At 41.5% G+C, this 20,954-nt stretch overlaps 1 non-coding gene across 1 annotated transcript; it reads right to left on the reverse strand.

The window, feature by feature from the left end:
- Positions 1-4,494: 4,494 nt before the first annotated feature.
- Positions 4,495-4,601, reverse strand: LOC133793185 (small nucleolar RNA R71). The gene has a single exon (XR_009874642.1). It is a non-coding gene; the product is annotated as a small nucleolar RNA R71 (small nucleolar RNA).
- Between the last annotated feature and the right edge of the window lie 16,353 nt (positions 4,602-20,954).

A 20,954-nucleotide genomic window follows, 5' to 3' on the forward strand; every position in this document is an offset into this window, starting at 1 on the left:
TCTTTGTATGTCTTTCCAGAGATCCCCTCCAACGAGGATTCCAGTTCTCATGGCCATGAGCTTGGAGCTATCATCCGCGTCTCTGGCCCGAGCAGCGACGTTCGCAAATCTGCTTAGGTAGGCCTTCAGAGTTTCGCCGGGCTACTGCCTCACGTTAGCCAAAGAGTCGGCCTGAACGCGGGCAGCCTGGGAGGCTCGGAATGCCCTTTTGAAATCTGTCGAGAAAGTCTTCCAGGAGCTGATTGACTGTCTTTTACCTTGCTTGAACCACTGCCTGGCAGGTCCAGTCAGCGTGGAAGGAAAGATTAGACACCTCAGCTCGGGGCCAATGTTGTGGGCCATCATTAGGGTGTTAAACATCCCTAGGTGATCCGACGGGTCTCCATCTCCATTGAATTTAGACAGGTGCGGCATACGGAAACCAGGTGGGTACGTCGTTGCTGCTATGCTGGGGGCAAAGATCTCCATCTCGTCCCCTAAATCATATTCATCTTTTTCTTTTTCTGACAGGAGCTTCCTCATCAGCTCCTCCATCTGAGCCAGACGCTCGAGGGTTTGGTCTTGATGCCCTTGGTTATTCCGGGGCTGTTCAACAGCTCCGGAACCATTGTACATATTTGGTGGGTTATTGCCCCTCCTATCTTGAGATAGGTTATTTGGGGCATTCCCTCCGTTACGTACTTCGGACAGGGTCCCCCCTAAGCGAGCATGGCTGCCTCCTCCTACCTGCTCCCCTCTATGGGAGTTAAGGTGATCCCGCAGATCGCCTCCCCGAGTGGCTTGTGGGCTTTGCGCCGAACTTAGGCGCTAACGCAGGTCTCCGCCAGACAGTCTCCAGTAGCTCCTGCTAGAGAGGCTTGGAGCTCGCCTTTGGTGCTGAGGATCTGGGCTTTCCCTTGGCGCCCTGCTACGCCGGGAATGTCTAGCTGATGGCGGATCTCTCTTGCTACTTCCGTAGGCTGGAATATCTCGGACGGGTCGAGGAGGAGATGGAAATCTGATTGGAGACGGAGGATGCCTGACTGGAGAGGCGATCCTAGTTCCTTCTGGACGGATCAAGTTTGGTGGGGGGCTTTCGGCCCTGCCAACCTGCTGATCCTGTGCCTGGCAATCTGGACGAGGCGCAGGACGGTGGCTGGGGATGGGCTGATGCTGCGAGCCCTCGTCGGATCTCCTTCGGGAATTTCCTCGAGCTCCCCTGGGCGCTCTCGAGGATGGTTGGGAGCTAGGAGTCGACGTCCTGACCAAATGGCTGTATTGCTGTTGCCTGGCTCCAGGCACTTCTTCGAAGTTTGCCTCTCGATGGTGTGATGAAGGAGTGAAGTTGGCTGTCGGAAATCTGTCCGAGCGGCTATGCCTGGACCGGTTACCCCGGCGAGACTTAGGAGCCTCGCCTTGCCTCTCTTCGACGTTAGCGTCGGTTGTGAGAGGGGGTAGTCGGGCCAACATATCCTTGATCTGCTGGCTAGCTATTGCTAGCTGGCTCCTTAGCTGAGCGTTCTCCATCTCCACCGCCGTGTAATAACACGGGTTTGGATTAGGTGGCCGGGGCGCCGAACTTCCGGTGTCATCTTGGCCCGCCGGCTGCTTTCCTAGCCGCTGCTGGGCTTCAGGAACTTGTTCACCAGGGATGGTAGTATGATGAGCCTCCTGCCCATCATGCTGTTCTGCCTCATTACCGTGCCTGGATCGAGTAGTCACCATAGTTGGATGTTTGCGACAGCACTTAATCGAACTTGCTCTCAATGAAAGCACCAAACTGTTGACGCGGTTCTTCGCCAACAGGTAATTAAGAAAATAAGAGAAAGGGATTAGTGCTTAAGTTGAACCGAAACAGATGTATGATCTTAGGAAATGAAAATGGTGACTCAAGACACGTTTTTTAAGTGGTTCAAAGGTTAAAATCCTTCTACTCCACTAGTCAATGTTATTGCTATCTTTTGGGTATACGATTACAGGATATTTCTTACAAGAGAGCCTCCAACCCCCATTAACTCCCAAGGTCTCCATATTTATAGGAGAAGGCACCTGGGAGTTGGTAAGAAGGTCATCCCGTGACCTTCTTACCTATCATGTCAATTCTGTGACAATCGTGATTAATTCCTAAACCTGACACATAAGTGTGGTCAAATCAATAGGTAAGGAGATATTGGGTCGCACGGCCCAACCCAGTCGTGGGTGTCTGAATACGCACGTTCCTGCTGCGTGTCCAAGAAGTCAAGGGCATATCAGACACGTGATGTCTGATATATGCACGTTTACCTTGCGTGTGTTGACTTTACAAAGGGTCATAGCCTCCAACTCGAGCTCGTACCACGCGCTAGATACTTAACTCGACCTTCGGCCTTCAGAGCCCGGACCCTGTCCTTAAGCTATCAGAGGCGAACCCTTAGGCTACCTCGAGCTAAGGAGGTACTGTTGAGTCTAGTTTTTATTATGTTTTGGTGATGTTTTTAGTAGTCTTTTATTTTGTTTTTCCTTCATTTAGCGCGGGTTTATGCTTTGTCTGGTTGTTTATGTGAATGTCAGGAAGAATTGAGCATGTGGAAGAAAATGCCAAAGAAAGGGAAGAAATAACTGAGTTTTTCATCATATTTCGATCAAGAATGGTTTTTAACACAATTTGGAAGTGTTGGTGAAAATTTGGGATGAAAACTTGAAGAATTGAGAATTCCCTTAAGAGCCACGGCATGAGCAAAGGGGAGCCGCGGCTAGGTGGGAAACAGAAGCATTGTTTTTCAGGAAGTCTTCGGGCCGCGGCATGGCTAGATAGAGCCGCGGCATGGATGGGCACTCTGCCCAGAAAACGATGATGCGGGCCGCGGCATGGCTTCAGAGAGCCGCGGCATGGAAAGGGCTTTTTGCCCAGGAATGTGGACACGGGCCGCGGCATAGTGTATGTAGAGCCGCGGCCCGCCTCTTTAAAGTTTGAGATCCTAGGTTTTAATGACGAAAAGGAGAAGGAAAATGGACGTACGGACGAAGGGAGAAGTTCTGGTTTTGAAGGCTCAAGCTTAGAGTATTTTTACATGTTTTTCTTCCTAATGTTATCTTTAATTTCTGTTGTGATTAGCACCATGACTATGAGCTAATTTTCTGTTTAGGATGTTCAATTGAATCTCTTGAATTTCTGTTATGACCTAATGCAATTTTAATTTCCTCTTCTTCAATCTTCTTCAATTCCATATAATCTGTTCTTATAGAGTGATTATTGATTGGCCATCTTTAGTCATATTCATATGTTTTTAAGTCAAAATCTGAGAAGTGAGATTTAATTATGCTTTGGTTATATTGGACATAATTTTGATTTAGAACGAAAGTATCTGAATTAATTGTGTAACTGTTGTTAAGTTGTGGAAATTAATGCTACCTTTGTGGTTCAATTTACCATAGAAATATAGGAAATTGTCACCTAGGTTGAGTTTATAATTCATGGTATGATTATAGGCTGCTGTATCAACTTGTTAATTGAAGTAGGTAAAAAATAAGAAGAATTCACATTTTGCATTAGGGAATAATAGGAAGGATAGTTGATGAGATTGAATATCCTAATTGTTTCTCAGTGATTAAAGTAAAAGTTTTACTATTAGTTATTATTCTATTTAATTGTCGATTATTATTTCTGCACTTTATTGTTACTTGTGTTGTATTTTACAAAAATCAAGAATTTCAACTCATCAAATAGAACAAGAAATTAATTGACTGGTAATTGGTAAATCAGTCCTTGAGGACGATACTTGGTTTTACCAGTTTATTACGAATTTGCGACTGTGTGCACTTGCATAGTAAAATTATCGCAACAAGTTTTTGGCGCCGTTGCCGGGGACTGAAAATTATCAATATCAGTCTAATTAATTTTTATTCTAATTTGATTTTAATTTCTCTCGTTTCTAATCTGTTTAGTTACTTAATTTGTCTATCTCAGGTGAATTTTGGTATATGCGTGGCAGAAAAGGAAAGGACACACTTGTTCCTCTGAATCTTGAGATTGAGAAGTCTTGCAATCAAATCAGAAAGAAGAAGAGAGAGGCCCATAAATCTATAAAGATGGCACAGAATGAAGGGGATGGCAGGAATGTTCAAACTCCTGGAGTTGTATGAGGGGTTCAGGCTCAACCCAATGCTGAGAGGAGCCTGCGAGATTATGTGCTACCCTCTCTGACGGGAGTACAAAATAGTATATGCCCACCAACTGTAGAGGCCAACAACTTTGAAATAAAGCCCGCTATTCTACAAATGGTGCAATCTTCTATGCAATTCAATGGGTTACCCTCTGAAGATCCTCACACCCATTTGTCCAATTTTCTGGAGTTATGTGGGACCTTCAGATATAATGGAGTGAGTGATGACGCAATCAAGCTCAGGCTTTCCCCATTTTCTCTAAGGGATAGAGCAAAAATTTGGCTGAACTCTCTGCAGCCAAACTCTATCGTCACCTGGCAAGATCTAGCTCAGAAATTTTTGTCCAAATTCTTCCCTCCGTCCAAGGCTGCTAAATTGAGGGGAGAGATAAATAACTTTTGCCAGAATGACGGAGAGTCATTGTATGAGGCGTGGGAAAGGTTTAAGGAACTCCTGAGAAGATGTCCTCATCATGGCATTGAACAGTGGATGCTAGTACAGAATTTCTACAATGGTTTATGTCCGACAACCAGAACCATTATTGATGCTGCAGCGGGTGGCACTTTTATGAGCAAGAGCGCAACTGGTGCTTATGAGCTGCTGGAGGACATGGCTACAAACAACCATCAGTGGTCTGAGGAGAGATCATCAGGAGTCAGAAAGATAGCTGGGGTGCATGAGCTAGATGCAATTACTGCTTTAACAGCGCAAGTAGCCTCTTTGACCAAGCAGTTGCAACAGAGCAATGTATCTGCTAATGCGGTTCAGATGGCAGTGAGGTGTGAAATGTGTGGTGGTGCTCATTCTGTCGATCAGTGCCCTATCTGTATGAATAACACCCCAATGGATCATGCTCAAGTTCAGGCGGTGGGAAATTTTCAGAGGCCACTCAACAATCCATTCTCCAACAACTACAATCCAGGGTGGCGAAATCATCCAAATTTTTCGTGGAAGAATAATCAAGGCCAACAACCTCCGTTTCAGGGCCAGTTTCAGAATAACATGCCTCAGCCACCTATGAATCAAGCTTCGTCATCACTGCAGCCTAGGCCTCAACAATCAATGCCTCAACCTGAGAGACCTAATGAACTGCAAGCTGCCTTGTTGACTCTTACTAATACACAGACTCAATTTATGACTGAGACCAGATCCTCCATTCGAAACCTTGAGACACAGGTTGGGCAGTTGGCCAATATGCTCAATAACAGACCCCAGGGAAACTTGCCTAGTAATACTGAAGTCAACCCCAAGGAGCAAGTTCAGGCAATTACTCTGAGGAGTGGGAAGCAAACAGAGCAGCCTAGACCTCCACAGGCAATGGTTCAGAAAAAAGAGATGGGTGCACAGTCTGAGTCAGAAAGGGTTACTGAAGACCATCAGAAGTCAGAACAGAGTCCCCCAGTTGTCATTGAGCAGCCAGTTAGAGTTCCATACCCTCAGAGGCTTAGAAAGACTACCCTTGATAAACAGTTTTCTAAGTTTCTTGAGGTGTTTAAAAAGCTGCACATAAACATTCCTTTTGCTGAGGCCTTGGAGCAGATGCCCAGTTATGTTAAGTTCATGAAGGAGATTTTGTCAAAGAAATGGAGAATGGAGGACTATGAGACTGTAGCACTCACTAAAGAGTGCAGCGCTATTTTACAAAGGAAGTTACCCCAAAAGCTGAGAGATCCGGGGAGTTTCACCATACCTTGCACCATTGGCAAGTTTGAATGCAAGCACGCCTTATGTGATCTGGGGGCAAGTATCAATCTGATGCCCTTATCGGTGTTTAAAAGACTTGGTTTGGGGGAGGCAAAACCAACAACTGTCACTTTACAGCTCGCAGACCGATCGTTAACACATCCACGAGGTATTATTGAGGATGTTCTTGTGAAAGTGGATGAGTTCATATTTCCCGCTGACTTTATTGTTCTGGACATGGAGGAGGACACAGATGTCCCTATTATTCTTGGTAGGCCATTTCTAGCCACAGGCCAAGCTCTTATTGATGTTCAAAAAGGAGAGCTTAAGCTTAGAGTTCAAGGAGATGAGGTGGTCTTTAATGTCTTCAAGTCTATGAAGTATCCGGTGGCTAGTGACAGTTGCTTTAGTGTGGATGTGATAGAAAAGGCAGTCTCCAAGAGAAGGATGAGCAGTGATGCCTTAGAGGCAGTATTATTGGGTGATGAAGGCGATGATGATGAGGATGCTGAGATCAGAGAATGTGTAAATTGGATCAACTCTTTCCAACCATATTGGAAGAAGTTTCAAGAATTAGCGGATGCGACTGATAAACCGTTAACCTCCATTCAACAGCCACCACCGTTGGAACTAAAGGTCCTCCCAGATCACTTGCAATATGCTTATTTGGGAGAGAATGAAACTTTACCGGTCATTGTGTCAGCTGACCTGTCAAAGGTAGAATTGGAGAAACTGTTGAGGGTTCTAAGGGAGCATAAATTGGCCATTGGGTGGACCTTGGCAGATATTAGAGGAATAAGCCCAGCGACAGTGATGCATAAAATCTTATTGGAGGAGAATAGCAAGCCATCCATAGAGGCCCAGAGAAGACTCAATCCAGCCATGAAGGATTTAGTACTTGAGCAAATTCTTAAATGGTTGGATGTTGGGGTGATCTACCCAATTTCTGACAGTGCATGGGTGAGCCCTGTGCAAGTGGTACCTAAGAAGGGTGGAATGACTGTAGTGAAAAATGAGAACAATGAACTCATTCCAACAAGAACTGTAACGGGGTGGCGGATTTGTATAGACTACCGCAAGCTCAATAAGGTAACAAGGAAGGATCATTTTCCTTTGCCTTTCCTTGATCAGATGCTTGACAGATTGGCAGGCCATAGCTACTACTGTTTCTTGGATGGGTATTCTGGGTATCATCAGATCGCTATTGCACCAGAGGATCAAGAGAAAACAACCTTCACATGTCCTTATGGCACATTTGCTTTCAGGAGAATGCCATTTGGACTGTGCAATGCCCCTGCAACATTTCAAAGGTGCATGATGGCCATATTTTCAGACATGGTAGACCGGTGTATTGAGATTTTCATGGATGATTTCTCTGTTTTTGGCTCATCATTCGACCTCTGTTTGGGTAATTTGGAGAACGTGCTGCGTCGTTGTGAGATGGCTAATCTGGTGTTGAATTGGGAGAAATGCCATTTTATGGTGAAAGAGGGGATCGTTCTTGGCCATAAAATTTCAAGTGAGGGAATTGAGGTAGATAGAGCAAAAATTTCTACCATTGAAAGGCTGCCTCTACCAGTTTCAGTCAAAGGAGTTAGAAGTTTTCTTGGTCACGCTGGGTTCTATCGAAGATTCATCAAAGATTTCTCAAAGGTGTCTAAGCCTCTCTCGAATCTGCTTATGAATGGAGTTGTCTTTGATTTTAATGACGAATGTTTGAGGGCGTTCAATTTCTTGAAAGAAAAGCTTATTTCTGCTCCAATTGTGATAGCTCCGAATTGGGAATTGCCTTTTGAGTTGATGTGTGATGCCAGTGATTACGCAGTGGGGGCAGTTCTGGGACAGCGGATTGACAAGGTATTCAGTTCTATTTACTATGCTAGTCGGACTCTAAATGATGCTCAGCTGAATTATGCCACTACAGAAAAAGAGTTGCTAGCTATTGTGTTTGCTTGCGACAAATTTAGACCATATCTGATTGGCAACAAGGTGATTGTCTACACTGATCACTCTGCCATTAAATATTTGATGTCAAAGAAAGATGCCAAGCCCCGCCTGATTAGATGGATTCTGTTGCTTCAAGAATTTGACATGGAGATTCGTGACAAGAAGGGCAGTGAGAATGTGGTAGCTGATCATCTCTCTAGACTTGAGGTGGAGGAGACTGAAAGCAAGAAAGCAGTGCAAATCAATGATCACTTTCCTGATGAGCAGTTGTTTGGGGTAAGTAAGACATTAACTGTCCCGTGGTTTGCAGACATAGTGAACTTTTTGGTTGCAAAAATTGTGCCTTCTGAAATGTCAAAGCAGCAATTAAAGAAATTCTTTTCTGAGGTGAAACACTATTATTGGGAGGAACCTATTCTCTATAGGCACTGTGTTGATCAGATTATCAGAAGGTGTGTTCCTGAAGAAGAGATGCAGTCCATTCTTAATCACTGTCATACTCAACAATGTGGAGGGCATTTTGGAGCATCAAGAACGGCAGCTAAGGTATTACAAAGCGGTTTCTATTGGCCTTCATTATTCAAGGATACCAATGTTTTTGTCAAGGCTTGTGATAGATGTCAGAGAACTGGCAATATCTCGAGGAGAAACGAAATGCCTCTACAAGGGATTCTTGAGGTGGAACTGTTTGACGTATGGGGCATCGATTTCATGGGGCCTTTTCCACCGTCTTACAACAATGAATATATTCTATTGGCAGTGGATTATGTATCCAAATGGGTGGAGGCTGCAGCAACTAGAGCCAATGATAGTAAAACTGTGCTTAATTTTCTGCATAAACATATTTTTACTAGATTTGGCACTCCCCGAGCTCTGATTAGTGATGAAGGGAAACACTTTGTGAATAAGCAACTGGATGCACTGTTGGCTCGTTATGGAGTTTATCACCGAAAAGCTTTGCCTTACCATCCTCAATCAAATGGGCAAGCTGAAGTTTCGAACAGAGAAATCAAGAGCATCCTTGAGAAGACCGTTGACAGTTCGAGGAAAAATTGGTCGAAAAAGTTAGATGATGTGATTTGGGCATACAAAACTGCATTCAAAACACCAATAGGCATGTCCCCTTACAGGTTAGTGTTTGGTAAAGCATGTCATCTACCAGTCGAATTGGAGCATAGGGCATTTTGGGCTATGAAAAAGTTAAATTATGATTGGAGTGCCGCTAGTGAAAGAAGATTGTTGCAACTGAATGAACTTGACGAGTTCAGAAATGAGGCTTATGAGAATGCCAAGATCTATAAAGAAAGAACAAATGCTTGGCATGACAAGAACTTAATCAGAAAAGAGTTCCAACCAGGGCAGCAGGTACTTCTTTTCAATTCAAGACTGCGGCTGTTTCCTGGCAAACTGAAGTCAAGATGGTCAGGGCCATTCACTGTAGTTCAAGTTTTTCCATATGGTTCTGTAGAAGTTCGGGGCAACTCAGGTGATTCCTTTAAAGTCAATGGTCAGAGATTGAAGCCCTACTTGGGTGGTAGTTTTGATCAAGCGAAGTCTATCCTCCTTCTGAAGCCTCTCTGAAGAGGGATTCAGCGTCCGGCTAAATGACGTTAACGACAGCGCTTGTAGGAGGCACCCTATATTTTACTTGTTATTTATTTTACTTTTATATTTGTAAACAATGGATATTTGGTTTATTTTTAGACTTTTAGAATCGTGAAAAACGTGAAAAATGAAAAAAAAACTTTAAAAAATCAAAAAAATCAAAAATTCCTTAAGGGCCGCGGCATAGCCATATGATGCCGCGGCATTGGGGGTTCCAGAGGCCCACGGATTTGGCAGTATAGGGGCGGGCCGCGGCATGGCTGAGGAGGGCCGCGGCATTAAGCCCCAATTTTCCCAGAATAACAAGGCGGGCCGCGGCATATGTTTGAGAGGGCCGCGGCATTCCAACCTGGAAATTTGATGCGGGCCGCGGCATAGTCAAGGTAATGCCGCGGCCCTAGTCCGAAAATTGGGATAAAAAGCCCTAAATCAGCCATTGTCTCATTCATTCACTCTCACAATCTCCATCACACTCCAAACTTCTTTTTCTCTCTATTTTTTTTAGACTTCCATCAGTCAAGGAGACCAAAAAAAGAATTTCTGTGCTATTCAAGTAAGTGTATCTTCTCTATTCTAATGCTTTTGATTGGAGATTAGATTGCATTGTGGTGTTGTGGATTGTTCTTTGTTGTTCTTGAGAGAAGATTAAGGGTTTTGCCAATTGTTGATTGTTGTAATTAGTGTTTGGGGCTATTGATTGTGTTAATTAGTAAGTTTGGGGGGAGTGACACCAAACAGAAATTATAGTCAAGTTCTTGAGAGCATATTTGGGGATTTAGTTGGTTATTTTTGAAAGAAACTATGGGTCCTAAGCGAAATCCCCCTAGAGGCACCTCCTCCAAGAAAGCATCCTCATCACGCACTCAGCCACCACCAACACCATCTACCCCAGCTGAGTATGACACTAATTTATTTGTTAATAAGGACGCTGCCGAGTTGTTTAAAAAGATTTATAAAAGATCGGTGGTAAGGGAAAGGGGGTTTGACTTTAATGAGGCCCCTGCTGTACAACACCCTGGCTATGAACTTATCAAAGCTGAAATAGTGCGACGTAAATGGAATTTGTTTTGTGACTCGACCTATGTGGATTCAGCCAACTGCTCTATTATATATGAATTTTTCGCCAACTTTTCATATCAAGATGCAGAGCAGAATAATTTTGTCAGGGGCAAATTGGTGCCTACAACAGCCTATGCATTCAACCAATTACTGGGTCTTCCCTCTTTTTCTGCACAAGAGGATGAACACTGGCAGTTGGCCCATTTCGAGGAGCCAGACTATGAAGCGGTGGCTGCGGTCTTGAGTATGGAAGGGGCACGTTTCAGTTATCATAATGGGAGGCCCAAAGAGTTGTTCAGGTGGCAGCTAAACCCAGTTGCAAAGGCGTGGGTTTATTTTGTGAGTGCACGTTTACTGCCGACGTCTCATCTGTCTTCTGTTGATCGAGAGCGTTGTTTGTTAGTGTATGCTATCATGACCCAAAAGAAGGTCGATGTGGGCCGCATTATTCGCTATAGCATTCGCAACATCAGTAGATTCAACACTACAGCTGGTGTCGCCCATGGTACCTTCCTCTCGAATTTATGCAACACCTATGAGGTACCAACCTCTCCCAGCGATCTAGTCCGGAGGCCAATGGGAGCAATCAATCAGACCTTGTTTACGGCCTTCCCTCCAGCTTCGCTTACGCAGCCTGCCTCGACTCAGCCAAATAAGCGCAGCCGGACTGATGAAACAGGGGATCCGGATCAAGCTGAGGAGGAGGAAGTAGAAGAAGCGGGTCCCAGCAACCCACCTGAAAATTTGGCAATTGGAGGACCGATTGACGAGTACACGCAACGTACGCATGCGCGATTGGATTACATTATTCAACAAAATCAGTATTTAATCCAATCGCAGCAGGCGGAAAATCAGCACTATAATGACTTTATGGTGCAACAAAATGAATATGGGCGGGCTCACATTGAGGAGTTGAATACTTTGGTCACGAGGTGGACTATGAGTTCAGCTGATGAGAATTATTTCACTCCACCACCACAGTACACTCCATATCAGTGGCCACCTCCACCACCTCCACCGCCATACTGATGTGGCGTCAGGTAAGTTCTCTTCCCTTGTTCTTTTCTTTATCACATTGGGGACAATGTGCATCTTAAGTTTGGGGGGGGGGGGGGGGGGGGGGGCTTATTTTGTTTTATTTTTGTTTTCTGCGTTGTTTAGTTTAGTTTTCTTTAGTCTGTTGTGTTATTTTCTGTGGTTAGTGTAAATGTTAAACCATCATTCTTGTTTGTAGTTGCTTTGTCTTTGCTCGTGAAAAGGAAATTGAATTCAACTGTGTGCTTGGTTCAATTGTTTTAGAGTTGAATTTAAAAAGTTTTGTGGGAAATTCTTAATATGTTTTGAAAAGACAACATTTTGGATTGTATTATATGTGTTTGACTAGGGTTGGTGGAATGACAATTTGAATCTAATAGAACTTGCATTATTTGGCTTTTGAGGCGAAATTCGTGATGACATGTGTTTAGAAAAGTGATTTAGGCAATTTTATTGGATCGATTGTGCCTTTCAAGCCGACCTTGAGTTAATTATCCTTAGTTACCCTTTTGAGCCTTGAACTTGGTTTTTGTTCTTGATCATACTATTTGAGCCTAAATTTCTTAACTTCTTTATTTTTGTTTTCCTTTCCTTTTGTTATCATAAGCACATAATCTGTGGGAAAGAAGAAGGAAAAATAGTAAGAAATTGGTATGATTGGAATATAGTATGATTGTAAAAAAAAAAAAAAAAAAGAGAGAGAAGTCTTTGAAAAAAAATAATAATATCACTTTGTCACACTCCTTGATCATATATATATATAGAAAATAATAAGTTTGGGGGAGTGTGATTTGAAAAAAAAAAGGGATAAGTCTAAAAAAAAAAAAGAAGAAAATAATGAAAAGTGTTGTAATCTTTCTCTCTAATTGTATAAAAGGGTGATTTTTGGTGTGGTAAAGAGAAATTTGGTGGGTTTCAAAGTTTTTATGCTTATGGTAACGACTGAGCCTAAATGAGAATTTCATCTACCCTTACCTAAGCCTAACACTATAACCTGTGAAAGTCCTTTCGATTTCAAAACATGTGTTGTTGACATTAGTGGAGAAGGTCAAGTAATGCAAGCATATTGTAGAGTTGGTTTGTGGAATTGTCTGGAATGAGTTGAGCATATATGATAGAATCTAAGTGTTGTAGTCATTTTCATGATATATTATTGATTTCCCTATTTGAATTGTTTAAGTTGGACTTTAAGGCAATTGAGCTGGAATTCTGGTTATAAATATTGCAATTGAGATTTCATGAGTTTTGGCAAAGCAGTGTAGATGGTAATGATGGTTTAGCTTGTTCGTTTGTGTTTGTTTCTTTTTGTTAGTTTAACTTGGTCTTTACTCGAGGGCGAGTAAAGGTTAAGTTTGGGGAAGTTTGTTGAGTCTAGTTTTTATTATGTTTTGGTGATGTTTTTAGTAGTCTTTTATTTTGTTTTTCCTTCATTTAGCGCGGGTTTATGCTTTGTCTGGTTGTTTATGTGAATGTCAGGAAGAATTGAGCATGTGGAAGAAAATGCCAAAGAAAGGGAAGAAATAACTGAGTTTTTCATCATATTTCGATCAAGAATGGTTTTTAACACAATTTGGAAGTGTTGGTGAAAATTTGGGATGAAAACTTGAAGAATTGAGAATTCCCTTAAGAGCCACGGCATGAGCAAAGGGGAGCCGCGGCTAGGTGGGAAACAGAAGCATTGTTTTTCAGGAAGTCTTCGGGCCGCGGCATGGCTAGATAGAGCCGCGGCATGGATGGGCACTCTGCCCAGAAAACGATGATGCGGGCCGCGGCATGGCTTCAGAGAGCCGCGGCATGGAAAGGGCTTTTTGCCCAGGAATGTGGACACGGGCCGCGGCATAGTGTATGTAGAGCCGCGGCCCGCCTCTTTAAAGTTTGAGATCCTAGGTTTTAATGACGAAAAGGAGAAGGAAAATGGACGTACGGACGAAGGGAGAAGTTCTGGTTTTGAAGGCTCAAGCTTAGAGTATTTTTACATGTTTTTCTTCCTAATGTTATCTTTAATTTCTGTTGTGATTAGCACCATGACTATGAGCTAATTTTCTGTTTAGGATGTTCAATTGAATCTCTTGAATTTCTGTTATGACCTAATGCAATTTTAATTTCCTCTTCTTCAATCTTCTTCAATTCCATATAATCTGTTCTTATAGAGTGATTATTGATTGGCCATCTTTAGTCATATTCATATGTTTTTAAGTCAAAATCTGAGAAGTGAGATTTAATTATGCTTTGGTTATATTGGACATAATTTTGATTTAGAACGAAAGTATCTGAATTAATTGTGTAACTGTTGTTAAGTTGTGGAAATTAATGCTACCTTTGTGGTTCAATTTACCATAGAAATATAGGAAATTGTCACCTAGGTTGAGTTTATAATTCATGGTATGATTATAGGCTGCTGTATCAACTTGTTAATTGAAGTAGGTAAAAAATAAGAAGAATTCACATTTTGCATTAGGGAATAATAGGAAGGATAGTTGATGAGATTGAATATCCTAATTGTTTCTCAGTGATTAAAGTAAAAGTTTTACTATTAGTTATTATTCTATTTAATTGTCGATTATTATTTTTGCACTTTATTGTTACTTGTGTTGTATTTTACAAAAATCAAGAATTTCAACTCATCAAATAGAACAAGAAATTAATTGACTGGTAATTGGTAAATCAGTCCTTGAGGACGATACTTGGTTTTACCAGTTTATTACGAATTTGCGACTGTGTGCACTTGCATAGCAAAATTATCGCAACAGGTACGATCTTTATGATGGCAGCTCCGGTTTTGGGGTTGTCCACGAGATAACCATGATTAGGCCGCAGCTCAGCTCGCTAATCAGCCCGTGGGAAAATCAGGGCGTACAGATCCATTTCAAGAGATTTTTTTAAAAAAAAAAAGAGAAAAACAATTATAACAGAAATTAAGAAGAGTACTAAACATAAAAAAATATTAAAATAAATTAAAATTAAGATAACATAAATAATATTAAGAAATGAAAACAAGAGCTAGGACAAGATTTAAGTTTTTTTTCAAGTATTTTTTTCTAAGTTTTCTTTTCAGGTATTTTTTTTCACAATAATATGATAAAAGACAACGAAGAATAAGGTAAAATTAAATAATACTATCAACAATTAGGCAAGAGTAGGGAGGCATAGCATGCCATCAAACATAATAAAATTCAGGTAAAAATTAGGAGGCACAAGTGCCATCAACTAAAACATAAGATAAAAGACTAGGAGGCAAAATTGCCATCAACTAGTAACTTGCAATAAATAAATAAAACTAACAACAAGATAAATAAAGAAAATTATAACAAAATTAGGAGGCACAAGTGCTATCGACTATAAAAATTGAAAAGATAGATAGGAGGCACAAGTGCCGTCAACTAAAAAATAATAATAAATATAGAAATATAAGCAAGTGTTTTTTTTTATGGGTGGTAGAACCGTCCCAAATTTTCTTTTTATCTTTTTTTTAATTTTATATAAATATATATTTTTTATATTTTTGTATATATAGTTTTTTTTTCTTTTAAGTGCAAAAATTAAAATAACTAGTAGAAGAATTTACTAACCTTGAGATAAATTTCATTTTTTTTTCTTACAACTCCCTGACAACGGCGCCAAAAACTTGATATAAATTAGTGGTGAAAATTCACATTTATTGATTTTAATAGTCAAAATAAATTAAGTTTTAATTAATATTTTCATAGAATTAATATGATTTATTTTATAAATGAAAATATTTGATTATGATTTAATTTATTGTTATTTTGTAGGAGTTAAAGTTGTATTTTGGCGCTTTGAAATTAAGATAAAAGAAAACAATTAAATCTGAAAAAGAGAAGAGAAAAATGACATTTTTCTTGAGACAAAGCCAGCCCAATCCGAAGGCCCAAGCCCAGCAACATCTGCCATTTTTTTTTCTCCTTGCCCAACCGCCAGGTGTCATCGCCAGAAGCCGCCACGCATCGCCTAGCTGCCCAGCTGCTGCCTCCAAAACGCGCCACGTGTCCATCAGCTCCCTTCAGTAGCTTTCCTCCAACGTGACCAGCCCATTTTCAGCAAGCCCACCGAAGCCTCTTTCCTTCCAACTCCCCAGAGCACCCAAGCTTCTCCCAGCCAGCCCACGTGCCTGAAGCAGCTGAAGCCCAACTCCCTTCCTAGCAGCATCTCACGCCCAAGCCCAGTTCGGCCCAAAGAGCCCAGCTGCCCAATAGCTCAGCAGCCTGCCTACGTGTCACATTTTCATTGGCTGAAAATGGGTCAAAACCCTCTTGTGTCACCAGCCACTTTCAATCCATGTTTTGTGGGTATTGGGCTTTGCAAAATTGTTATTTTGAGCTTTAAAGCTCATGTTTTTGTGGTATTTTAAAAAAGGGAAAAATGACCATACACCAAAATAGCTAGGGTAATATTAATAATAAGATTTGATTTTTCAAAATCATATTTTATTATTAATATTTTAGATTTATTTTGTAAACCCCATTTTGTTGTTTAATTTCTTTTTAGTCATTTTCTCCATCTATAAATAGGGACTCCTTCTTCACATTATGTATGTAATTTTTCGAGTAAAGAAACTATAGTAAAATTTCTACTCACTTTCTTCTTAGAATTTTGTGAGAATCATGAGCATAATGGCCTAATCTTCCTAGGAAGGTTAGGGGTGATTCCATATGCTAGTGATGTTATTTTGCTACTTTGATTTACTATGTTCTTAATGTAAAATATTTGAGTTATTTATGTTCTTTCATCTCCATCTCTATTTTGTTATCTTTATTTACTTATGCTAATAGTATATAGAATTAGTCATGCTCTTTCTATGTACTTCTAATTAGTAAAAGTAATATTGATACATAATTTTATGTCTAATCTTCTATTGCATTATTGCCCTTGGGTATTTTGCCATTTTTAGATTTTTCATAAGATTAACATTGTGCTTTTAAAGTAGAGAACTTTATAACTCAAATGAACTTTTGTTAGAAAAGAATATGGACTTTAAAGTTAGATTTTCCAAGTATATGTTGGGATGTGAACTATTTACTTGTGCATTTTTGTAAATCAAGTAACCAAGTAACTAAACAAGCATATGGATGATTCTTGAAACCTTTCCTTTTCTCAAACTCTTGATTACATCTTACATTTATTTCACTTATCTCATTTTATCACCTTTTCAAAAAGACAATACCAAAATCTCAAACCTCTTTTCATTTACAATTTTATTTATTTCTTGTTACTAACTTTTTGTGTTATTTTCTACTAATCTTTTGATTTTAGGTTACCTCCTTGTGGGTCGACCGCCCGATTATACTACAACCACCGCTTAGTGGTTGTCACGATTTGGGCGTTAAACAAGGGGTAAATTATAGGGTGTAATGATGATTTTGGGGTAAAATGTGTGGGAAAATTGGGTAAAAAGTTGGCATTTTTGGACATAGGGGGACAAAAATATATTGTGGGCTCAAGAGGAATATTGGTGGCTGGTTGGATGGCTGGGTAGAGTGGTTCAGGCGGCTGGGAGGCTGCTGAGGCAGTTGGGTTCGGTTGGGAGCTGACTGGCCCAAGGTGGGCTTCGGCTGGGTGCAGATGTGAGATGAAGGAAGGATGGAATCGGGCCTTGGGCTGGGGAAGACGGGCTGGCCTGGTGGACTCCTGGGCTGCTGGGTTTGCTGAAGGGAGGCAGGCGGGCTGGAGGAGACTGAGGAGCTTGGCTGAGGCGGGTGGGCTGGATGGGGCTTCTGGTGGAGATGGGCCCAGGAGCTGCTGGACAGAGGCAGAGGTCTCAACAATTGGGCTGGTGGTGTACAGCTGGTGAGCATTTTTTCAATTTTGCCATTTGTTTTTCTTTGTTTTCCTTACTTTTCAAAGCCCAAAAAATGAAATAAATTCCCTACAAAATAAATATAAAATAAATCATAATAAAATATTTTCAACTATAAAATAAATCAAATTAATTCTTTGAAAATATTAATTATAACTTAATTTATATTTAACATTTAAGTTCAATAATACAACCTTTTTTTACCTCAAATTAAACAACAATAATTCAAATAATTAACTACAACATTTTACAACAAAATAACTATAAAAACACACAAAAATATATAAAATCAAAATAAACCCAATAAATTCAAAATTACCTAAAAGCTTAATAAATCAATTAAAAACTCAAGAACTAAGCAACAATTAGCACATAAAAAATGGTAAAATAACTCTAGTTTGTAGAGTTATCAATTAGCTATGTTGGATTTGTGAAAAATACTTGGATATGCCTATGTGTATTGTTATTTGCTGATGGATATCAAGAGGTGCTTATTAGCACTATGAATGAGTATATTTATTGTGTGATGGCATGCTTATTAGCATTGCATATGCATTTTATCTGATGATCTTGGATCGTCAGGCAGCAAGTGGTATAGTTATGACTTACCTAATGGTCAATTTGATCTCTGTAGGGTGGATAGAGTGTCAGAATGAACCCTCGAAGGTCAGAGAGACTGGCTGGCCAAGAGTTACAGGCTAGTGAAGGGAATGTTCAGGGCCAGGCCCCACCGCCAGCTCCAGAGAACTGGCAACAAGTTCTTACTGACATGCAAGCTAGGTTAGATAGGCAGGAAGAAGAGTTACGCCTCTTGAGACAGCAACAGGTTCCAGCAGGGAACCTACAGACCGTAATACCAACAGTGGTACAACCTGAGGTATCGGTAGTTGTACAACCCCAGACAGGGGAGATAGGTGGGAACCCTTATATGAGAGATTCAGAAAGCAACACCCCCAGCTTTTTAAGGCAGTTCTGATCCACTGAAGGCTGAGTAGTGGATGACCATGATAACCATTATCTTGGACTTTATGAGGGTAGGTGGTAATAAGAGAGTGGCATGCGCCACTTATATGTTTCGGGAGGATGTTCGAATATGGTGGGAGGTGGTATCCCAGACTAGAGCAGTTACCACAATGGAGTGGGAGGAATTTAGAACTTTGTTCAACGAGAAATACTACAATGACTCAGTTAAGGCTGCGAAGGCTGAGGAGTTCAGCAGGTTATTTCAGGGTAACATGTCAATGAGCGATTATGCCCTGAAATTTGATAGATTGGCAAAGTTTGTTGGGGATCTAGTGCCCACTGATGGGACCAGAAGAGAGAGATTTCTACAGGGGCTACAACCTATGATAGCCCGGGACGTTCGTATTACTACTGTGCCAGGAGTGACTACTTATGCACAGGCTGTGGAGAATGTGCTTATAGCTGAGAGTGCTGAGAACAAGATCTGGCATGATAATGCAGCCATAAGGGATTCTAGGAGGCCGGGACCTCCATTTCCAAGTTTTGGTAGGGGCGGAGGCCCTAGTGATTAGAAGAGAAAGACCCCAGATACAGTTTCAGTTCCAAGGCCAGATAGGAGGCCACAGGGTATACCGATGGGCCGCCAGGGTGGTGGTGAGTCATGGAGGGCATTCCCAGAGTGTCCTAGGTGCAGGAGCCTGTTTTGTTTGTGGTATCACGGGGCACCTGAGAAGGATTGCCCGAGAGCTAGAAAGGAGGAGCCAAAGAAGGTGGATAGTCTGAAGCCAGCTCGAGTGTTCACCTTGACCCAGAGAGAGCCGAGGCTAGTCCCTCGGTGGTTACAGGTCAACTTTCTAGTGCTGGAACCTTTTACATTGTTCTTATTGATTTGGGTGCTACGCACTCCTTTGTTGCCAGTAGGATTATAGATGGGTTGTGTAAACCTTGTGATTTCTTTTCTGTGGGGTTTGGTACAATATTGCCTACTGGAGAGTTAGTGGTATCCAGAAGATGGATTAGGTCTTTACCAGTTACAGTGGATGGCAGGGAGTTGTCAGTTGACTTGGTGGAGTTGGAGATGACTGATTTCGACATAATTCTTGGTATGGATTGGCTAGAGAAGTATGGGGCATCGATAGACTGTAAGAAGAAGATGGTAACTTTTGAGCCAGAGGGTGAGGACCCCTTTGTTTTTGTTGGCACTGTGCATGGAACCCGTATACCTATGATATCAATACTTAGAGCTAGAGACCTGTTGTAAGGAGGACGCATATGGTTCTTAGCTAGTGTGGTGGATACCACTCAGGTCGTGCCAGTGGGACCAGAATAGACTCGGTTAGTCTGTGAGTTTCTGGATGTGTTTCCAGAGGACTTGCCAAGGTTACCTCACACAGGGAGATTGAGTTTGTGATTGAATTGGCGCCAGGGGCAGAGCCAGTGTCTAGGGCACCTTATAGAATGGCTCTAGCAGAGCTGAAGGAACTGAAGGTTCAACTACATGAGTTACTAGACTTAGGTTTTATTAGGCCTAGTTTCTCGCCATAGGGCGCACCGGTTCTCTTTGTGAAGAAGAAGGACGGTTATCTGAGGATGTGTATCGATTACAGGGAACTGAATAAGTTGACTATTAAGAACAGATATCCTCTGCCAAGGATTGATGATTTGTTTGACCAGTTACAAGGTAGAACGGTATTCTCTAAGATAGATCTTCGATCTGGTTATCACCAACTGAGGATCAAGGAGGAAGATATACCGAAGACAACTTTTCGCACCAGGTATGGGCATTATGAGTTTTTGGTGATGTCATTTGGATTGACTAATGCCCCAACAACATTTATGGATCTGATGAACAGAGTGTTCAAGGATTACTTGGATCAGTTTGTGATCGTCTTCATCGACGATATATTGATATACTCTCAGACGGAGACAGAGCATGAGCATCACCTCAGGTTGGTATTACAGAGGTTGAGAGAGCACATGTTGTATGCGAAATTCAAGAAGTGCGAGTTTTTGTTGTCACATATGACTTTCTTGGGTCACATAGTCAGTAAAGATGGTATTAAGGTGGATCCAGAGAAGATTGAAGCAGTCAGAGATTGGCCATGATCGAAGAACACTTTAGAGATCAGGAGTTTCTTGGGTTTGGCAGGTTATTACAAGCGTTTTGTGGAAGGGTTCTCCAAGGTTGCTTCATCATTGACAGAGTTGACACGTAAGAATCAGAAATTTGTTTGGTTAGACAAGTGTGAAGATAGTTTTTAAAAGCTCAAGGAGAGTTTGATCACCGCACCAGTTTTGAGCCTTCCTACAGATCAAGGTAAATTTGTGGTTTATTGTGACACTTCGAGACAGGGTCTAGGTTGTGTATTTATGCAGAATGGGAAGGTGATTTCCTATGCATCACGTCAGTTGAAGGACTATGAGTGGAGATATCCCACACATGATTTAGAGCTGGATGCGGTAGTTTTTGCACTGAAGGTGTGGCGGCACTACCTGTATGGTGAGAAGTGTGAGATCTACACTGATCACAAGAGCCTGAAGTACTTTTTCACTCAGAAGGATCTGAACATGAGGCAGAGACGTGGTTGGAACTAGTAAAGGATTATGATTGTGAGATCCTCTATCACCCTGGGAAGGCCAACGTGGTAGTAGATGCCTTGAGACGGAAGGGGCCGGGACAGTTATATAGTGCCAGACAGATATCGAGGAAGTTGGCTGATGAGAT

Source organism: Humulus lupulus, chromosome 7, assembly GCF_963169125.1.
Source record: "Humulus lupulus chromosome 7, drHumLupu1.1, whole genome shotgun sequence".
NCBI classification, from domain to species: Eukaryota; Viridiplantae; Streptophyta; class Magnoliopsida; order Rosales; family Cannabaceae; genus Humulus; species Humulus lupulus.